This window comes from Rhinolophus hipposideros, assembly GCF_964194185.1.
Source record: "Rhinolophus hipposideros genome assembly, chromosome: 19".
NCBI classification, from domain to species: domain Eukaryota; kingdom Metazoa; phylum Chordata; class Mammalia; order Chiroptera; family Rhinolophidae; genus Rhinolophus; species Rhinolophus hipposideros.
This window is the reverse complement of record NC_138065.1, coordinates 28,069,606-28,077,460: the sequence shown is the minus strand read 5'-3', so window position 1 is coordinate 28,077,460 and position 7,855 is coordinate 28,069,606.

Here is a 7,855-nt window from a genome sequence, read left to right as displayed (position 1 = left end):
TCCCCTCCCGCCCCTTAAGCAACTGGCGGTAGCAGTCAGTTTGTCCTGCTGTGTGCTCCCCTCAGCACTCTCCCTTCCCCCTGGCCTAGGATGAGCAGGAGAGTGGGGGGGGGTGGAGGGGAGCAGTCCCTCCCAGCATCCCAGGGTGCCAGAGAACACATGGTCCACCCTTCCTCTTGTTTTCCCAGTGGGGAAACTGAGGCCCAATATGAGTAAATAGAACCAGAACCCAGGTCTCCTGAGCCTACATCCGACCTCCCAGAGAAAGAAAGAGACTGTTCTCTCTACTACCGTGTTTCCCCAAAAATTGACCTAGCCGGACCATCAGCTCTAATGCGTCTTTTGGAGCAAAAATTAGTATAAGACCCAGTCTTATTTTAATATAAGACTGGGTATAATGTAACATAATACAATATAACATAACATAATAAATGTCGGGTCTTATATTAATTTTGGCTCCAAAAGACTCATTAGAGCTGATGGTCTGGCTAGGTCTTATTTTCGGGGAAACACGGTATGGGGTTGCAGGGACACTGAAGCTGGAAAAAATAGCTAGTGTTGGAAACAAGGCCTGGACCTTGCATGTGAGGCACCTCAGAGGGATCCTGGTGAGAGCCAAAGTTGGCACAAGAGGCAGCACGAAGTCTGGAGATAGAGGGTAGGGGTCATCACCCATGCTAGAAGAAGAGTCTGTAACTTTATACCAGTTAGCACAGGGGCAGAGATGACCCAGGGTGGGACCAGCTGGACTGGGGATGTTGTTGCTGTCCATTTGATAAAATAGTCAAAGAATGAAAGGCAAAGGGAGGAAGGGAGGAACCAGAAGAAGTAGAGACACAAGGAAAACTCCGCCCCTGCCTTTTCTTTGGAGCAGTCAGAGGAAGGATTCTCCTGGAGGGTCCCAATTTCTCTGGGCACACAGAGGGTATGGAGGGAAGCCAGAGGATTAGGGGCAGGTCTGAGCACCCTGAGCCCAAAGGAAGCTAGGAAGAAAGGAGGGAGGGGATGGGGGCTTCCGTGTCCAGAGGCTAAAGGTGCCTCTGGCTGGGCTGGGTCCCTGCTTGGCCCCAGAAGGAACTCCCTGCAGAGGGATTATTGACCTGTCCTCCAGCAAATCCACTCTGAGGGCACAGGGCTCAAGTCTTAATTCCCTAAATAACTGGCCCCCTCTGGGCCTGCAGTGGAGATTTTCCATTACAGGGATCTGGAAGGTTACATCCTGCTTCCACCCTCCTTCTCCTCCTGGGTTACAGCTAGAAGGGTGGGTACAATGGGGCAAACACCTGCTCTCCATGGGTCTCTCAAGTAACCTTGAATTTGGGCCTAGGGGAGAACAGGCAGTGGGTGGAAACAAAGAGAGGAAAACAGATTCTAGGTCAAGACTCTGTATGTAGAAGAGAGTGAGAGAAGCATCTGAAGGTGTAGCAAGAAGCTTGTGGTTAGGCATCAGGAGAGACTGCCTAGGGAAGACACTAGAAGAGTGGTCCACAGGTGGCTGGGTCATTCAATACTGGGGCAAGTGAAGAGCAGCCTTGCCCTGGGAGTTGGGGTGGACAAGAAGATGACTTGGGATTTAGGAAGCACCTGTTCCTTAGTTCCTGGGTTGGGATCCTGGGTTATCTTCTGTCCTGCCCTCTCCAGGACACGAGGTGAGAAAGACAAGAAATCCAGCTGTGGAACTTGAAGGCATGTAGGCATCAAGCACTGGGCTCTCACTGTTTTTACACCCCACCCTCACCCTGTTGGTACCACCCTCACCCTGTTGGTACCAGGCCCTGGCTCTGGTCCCTGGCCCTATAATAGAAAGAACTGTACCCTTCCTGTGCCCATAGGAACAAGAAGCCTGGTGGGGCTTCCCTGCCATGCTCTACATTGGGGCCAGTGCACAGCCCCAAGGGTACTGCTTCTCCCACATTTGGGGCTCAGACAAAAGAAGGAGTGGACAGGACACCCAGGGCCTGTTCCCCACCCATGCATCCCCGAACACCCTCCCTGCACAAGTGAGTGTGGAAGCTCTAGGAGCCTTCCTCCTGCTCCTCCAGTGTGACCCCCAGACTCTAGGACATGATGGGTGTAGATACCCGGTCCTTTGCTCTGGGTGCCTGGGTGGGGCTACTGCTTCCTTTGAACATAGCCGGTGGTGCCAGTTTGGGTCAAGGCCCTTGAAATGAGAGGAACAAAGCAGAGTAAGAAAGACTTAAAAATAGGACGTGGGAGAATCAGGATGACTGGTATGAGGAGTGGGTTTGAAAGAAAGTCACAGGGCAGAGAGGGAATTGACAAAGGGCAGGATGGGGGGTCCTGAATCAAATGTGTGGTCGGCATGGGGAGATCTGGGAAGTAGGTGTCTGTGTGTGTGTGAGAGACAGAGAGACAGAGAGAGAGAGAGACAGAGAGAGAGATAGAGAGAAAGAGAGAGACAGAGAGACAGAGGGACCAAGGGAGGGACAGAGGAATGTATACTCCCATGCATCTGAGCGTGTACCCCTGTGTGCTAGTTAAGACTGAGGCGGACATGATTGTGTGGGATCCTGTGTGTGGGGAAGAGACAGTGTGAAGTTACCAAGTGGTAATTCCAGAGGAGAAACCCCTCAAGACAGGAGAGGGCAACATTTATTTGGATGTGTGGTCATTCTGCTAAAATTCAGTTATTTGTGTGTGCATGTGGCTCGTGTGGGTGTACGTGAGAGTTCATGGGAGAATGTGCATGTGCACTAGGGAGGGGTGGGGTCACAGCTCAGCTGCAGATGAGTTTTCAAGGTCTCCAAGAAACAGTTTTGTTTCCTAAGTGACTGGCCTCCTGGGGCCTCCAGCCCAGACTTGAAGGTTGTTGCAAGATCATTAAAGAGAGAGAAGGAGGGAGAGTGGGTGGGAAAGAGCACTGGGAACCTTTATCATCCCCACTGTCCTTCCCACCCCCTCACCCCACTTCTCTGCCCCAGTCCTGATTTGAGCCAAGCTCACCAGCCTTGCTTGCTCTCTTCCTCCTCTCTGTGGCCAGCCCTCTCTGGGCAGTCTCCCTTTCTCTCCCCCTTCCGTTCTCTCCAACTCTCCTTTCCTTTATTCTTCAGGGCCTGTGGTCTTATCACCACTGCCAGGCTTCTAGAGCCTTCTGAGGGTGTGGGTGAAAATTTCTCTTTCCAAATGACAAACGTCCAAAAAATGTCCAAAAAAGATGCCTCTTACTCCTCCTTCCTCTCCAGACCTCTCTCCTCCCACTACCTGAAGATTATAGTGACTTTGTAGTGGGAAGTTTGGGTTCAGAGCCATAGAGTGACTATCCAAGTCCTGCTGCTTCCTCAGTTTCCCCACTGGACCACAGGGCAGTGCTGGATTTTATCTCCATATCCCCCTTAACATCTGTTCCTCTGTTTTCTTTCTGGTCTTTCTTTTCCATCTATTCAAAATGGATTCTAAAAATTTCTTCCTCTGTTTCTCCTTGCTTCTGTCACTTTTAATCTTTTCCCCAGATTATTCTTATCATTTTTTATTGTTAAAATCACTGTAGAAAGAATTCAGAAAATGGAGGAGAGAAAAGAACACCCAGAAAAATTTCCCTCAGCCCCTCTGCCTCTGCTCCCATCCCAAATCTTTTGTCCTCTTACTGCTCTCTGGGTTGGATAGCTCCATGTTCGTGTCCCACCTAGACAAGCAAGTGAAAGTCTAAAGAAAAAGGAGAGGATCCACGGTGTGGCCCAGGGGTTTGTGTCAACTCACTTTCCTGAGCATGATAGCCCATGGCTGTTCTGGGCCTCTGTTTTCCCATCTGCCCTACTTGTGGCCCCTACCATGGCCTAATGTGAAGGGCGCATGTCTGTAAGTCAGGCCAGCTGAGGCTGGTCCTGGTAGGGCCACTAACCAGCTGTGTGACTTTGGACAAGGAGCACCCCCACTCTGGCCTTGCCATCTTCATCTGAATAGTGAGGAGCAGAGTTAGAAAATTACTGAGGTCCCTTTGCAACTCGATAAACCCCAAATTCCAGACTACTTCGTCCTCAGCTCATGGCTCAGCTCAGGTGAACAGGAGAAGTTCCCAAAGCCTTCATCTGTGCGAGAACCACCCATTGGAAACATGGGTTCAGAAGGAGATCCACAGGGGCAGATTCTCCTATTTTGTTTATTAGTATGACCCACAGAAATGAGTTTGATTCCTTTATCTCTTGGCATAGCAGCAAGGAAGGACTCAAGGTTTGGGCAGAGAATACCCTGAATTCTTACAATGAGCCCCTGTGAGAGAGGACAAGGTCTGGATAGCTTTGGGGGAGAAGGACTGGGTTGGGGACAAGTCTGGAGGAACCTGACATGTATTGGCTGGCATTTGATCAGCAAATACCAGATGAATCTGTTTCCAGAGATTGTTTGGGCTAGGAAAAACATATCAGGGGTGATGGGGGGGCTGGGGTTAATGGGCCTTGCTGAGTGTGGGGGCAGGGGTCACAGCTGGGCCCTCTAGGGTTTCTGCTTGCCTTTGATTCAATCTGGGCAGGGAGGGAGTGGCCCCCCAGCCTCCTGAAGCAGGTTTGCTTTGGCCTGAGATCTGACCCAGCCGCTGGCCCAGAGCACTCCGCCTCCCTGTTCCTCCTATCAAGAGGCAGCCTGGCTCGGCCCCCAGCCTCCCCATTCCTACCTCTTTCTTTCCTTACCAGACCTCCTGCTCTTGACCCAGGATTTAGCTCCATTTGTCTGCCTGTCTCCTTTGGTATTCCAGATGCCCTGCAAACATCTGGCACACAGGGCCACAAGCTTACTTTCACATAACCAGCTCTCTTTGGGGCTTCGGGGAGCTGGGCCTGCTCTGTACCTCAGTTTCTCCGCATGTCCAGGATCCTTTCACTCTTGTGCTTCTGTCTGGTTGTTCTCAGTGCTGCCCCATGGGAACGTGAGTGCCCCAGCAGATTCAGTCAATAGTGCATGCTCATTTTCATGCCATTGCATCATTCAGACTTTATCCCAACATTTGTTTACCACCTACTGTGTGCCAGTGCAAGGTACTTGAGAAACTATTACAACCAAGGCCAACAACCTTCCCATGTCATGCTCCTTGTGTCAGAATCTCATGCCATTTAGTCCCCAAATCCCTCCACCTCATCCCTTGACCTGGTCTCTCCAAGGTCAGCTTCTAGCCCTCAGGGACTCCTCCTTATTTCCTCAAGCTTCCCCCACGTCTTTACCTCCATTTCTGCTGAGTGACATTGGGTGGGATTAGGCTCTGCCTCCCACCTAGGCGATTCTCCCATCCCAAAGATGTGGGAACAAAGCCTGTGCCAAGGAGTACTCGAAATCACCTTGGGCTGGACTAGAGGGAGGGCAGAGGCTTGCCATATAGGACTCGTTCTACCATTAACTAGCTGTGTGAACTTGAATAAGTCCTTTACCTCTCATTGATAAAGTGAGGGCATGGGACCGGGTAGGAGTTCCCACACCCACTGTATATTAATGTCCCATGTCTGGGCCTCACCCCCCAGGGACCATGTTTCAGTTGGTCTGAGTTTTCACCCAGGCATCAGTTCTTTTAAAAGCTACCCAGATGATTCAGGGTGCAGGCAGGGTTGAGAACCACTGACCTAGATTGTCCCTAAGATCTCTAGCTCCTCAGAGCGCTAGAGTCAATGATGCACTATGCTAAGCATTTTAGCACTTTCCATGTGTTACCTAGTTTAGTCCTCATAACAGCTCTATTTTATACATGGGGAAATGGAGACTTCCCTATGTAGGGGAGGCAGACTACACAGCTGGTAAGCCCAGGTTTGTTCAAGGTTGTACTGTCTGGTTCTGGAATCCTAGCCCCAAAGCTTTTGACTTAGTTGGAAACATGGAAGTTTTATTTCATATGCCTCAACTCCTGATTGGTAACATGCCTTATCCCCTAAGTTTTAGGTTTGTTCTGTCTAATCCCCTAACCCCAGGGACATCTAATTCAGGATCTGGCATCCCCAGCACCAAGGCTTGGAGCCTCGGTCCCCACCTGCTTGCCTGGATTCCCTGTCACCCTGGCCTGCACACTTGTCATTCCCCCAGGCCCCAACTCCTTCTTGGGGTGATGGTTTGTCCTGTACACAGGCAGCATGACAACATAGTCCAGAGTGCTGTGAGGTCAGAATGCCTGAATAAGAAATCCTAGTCTACCACTCACTCATTGGACAAAGTTTTAGCTTCTCTGAGCTTTGGTATTCTTAACAGCTCTAACTCATAGGGCTGTTTTGAGAATTCAGGGGTTCCATGTATGTTAGCTATTGTTTTCTGTCCTTGCTTTTCAATGTCCTGGCCTTGGGACTGCAGTTTCTGTTTTAGCTGAATCAGATCTCCAGCACTGTTCCCTTCCCAGAACATAGCCTAGGTTGTTTCCTGAAGGATGGAAGGTTCAGGCTCTGACACAGGGGAAGCTTTCTGTCGGCTGTCGATGGAAGTGACCAGTGTGAGACAAATTCCAGAGGGAGCAACAGTGCCCACTACGGAGATGGTCTGGCTACCAGAGAGAAAGGACCCAGTTTCCCTCTCTGTCACTCACCCATTGCTCACTTGTTTGCTCAATTACTTGGCAAATGTCTGTGGAACTTCTACCCCTTGGCAGGCACTGTGCTAGGCATGGGGGCAGAGCCCAAAGGAGGCAACAGTGGCTTTGAGATGCTCACAGCCAAGATGGAGATGCAGATATAAACAAGCCCTGGAATGACAATGCAGAGCAGAAAATACCATCAAAGGGCTGAGGACAGGGTGCTGTGGGAGCAAGGGTCATGGCAGTGTCAGGACTCTGGGCCCACTCGCTCCCACAGCAAGCTCCTTCACCCGCACCGTCCCATCTGTTTCTTTGTTTTTGTAGTCTTTATTTCTGGCTTTCTTTTCTTCACTTTCCCAATATAGAGTCTTGGGGAAAATTCCACCCTTTTTTCAGTTGGACTAGGGAAAGGGGGAATGGTCCACTCTACAGCCAGGACAGCCAGGTTCCTGGAGAGCCCAGGTGTAGACAGTAGAGGACACAGGGGCTGTCTGGAGAGAGGCCTTCGAAAAACATGTGACATCCAGCAGGGAATGGTGACAAGTAAGACCCGAGCTAAGTTGAGATGGCTGTGTGCTCCCATACCCTCTCTCTAGATTTCTCCTGAAGTTTCCCTGCCCTCTCTTCTGACTGGAGGGGTACACTGTGAACCAGACTTTTCTTTTCTGGCCCAGGGTGCTTTGATGAGCTAGGACCCCAGAGTTAGAAGTGAGAGTGTGTGTGAAATCCCCCATCATTCCTTTTCCCCCTCATACCACCACACACACAACCCTCTTACTGATTCCTCTTTTCCTGGGCCTCCAGCACTGCGTTTATTAATTCAACAAATATTTATTGAACTCCCACTATGTGCTAGGAGCTTGAGATATATTTGTGGAAAAAGACAGTTATTTCAAAAGGTTGTATAGACACCAGATGTGTGTGTGTGTGTGTGTGTGTGTGTGTGTGCTCACATGTCTGCATGTATGAATACGTGTGTGCAGGTTAGAAAAGCAGGAAGAGGAAGAATGTTAGCAGTTAAGTTCGGGAGTCAAACAGCTTGTGTTTGAATCTGAAAGCTACCGTTTGCTAGCCAGATGACTTTGAGTAAGTGGACTCACGTCTCTGGGCCTCCTTCTCCCATCTGCAGAAGAGGTAACAATCGTGCTCCCCTGTAGGTTGTTGTGAGCACTGTAAGCAGGTGTGTACAGAGTGCTCAGAGCAGAGCCCAGTACACAAGAGGTGTTCTGTAAATATTAGTCAGTACTGGTGCTTCCTCCTCACCTTGCTCAGACCTGGGTATAGACCAGGGGTGTCCAAACTTTTTTGAACGGTTTTCACCAAGGGCCATATGCTGTAAAATACACAAACAGCCGGGCC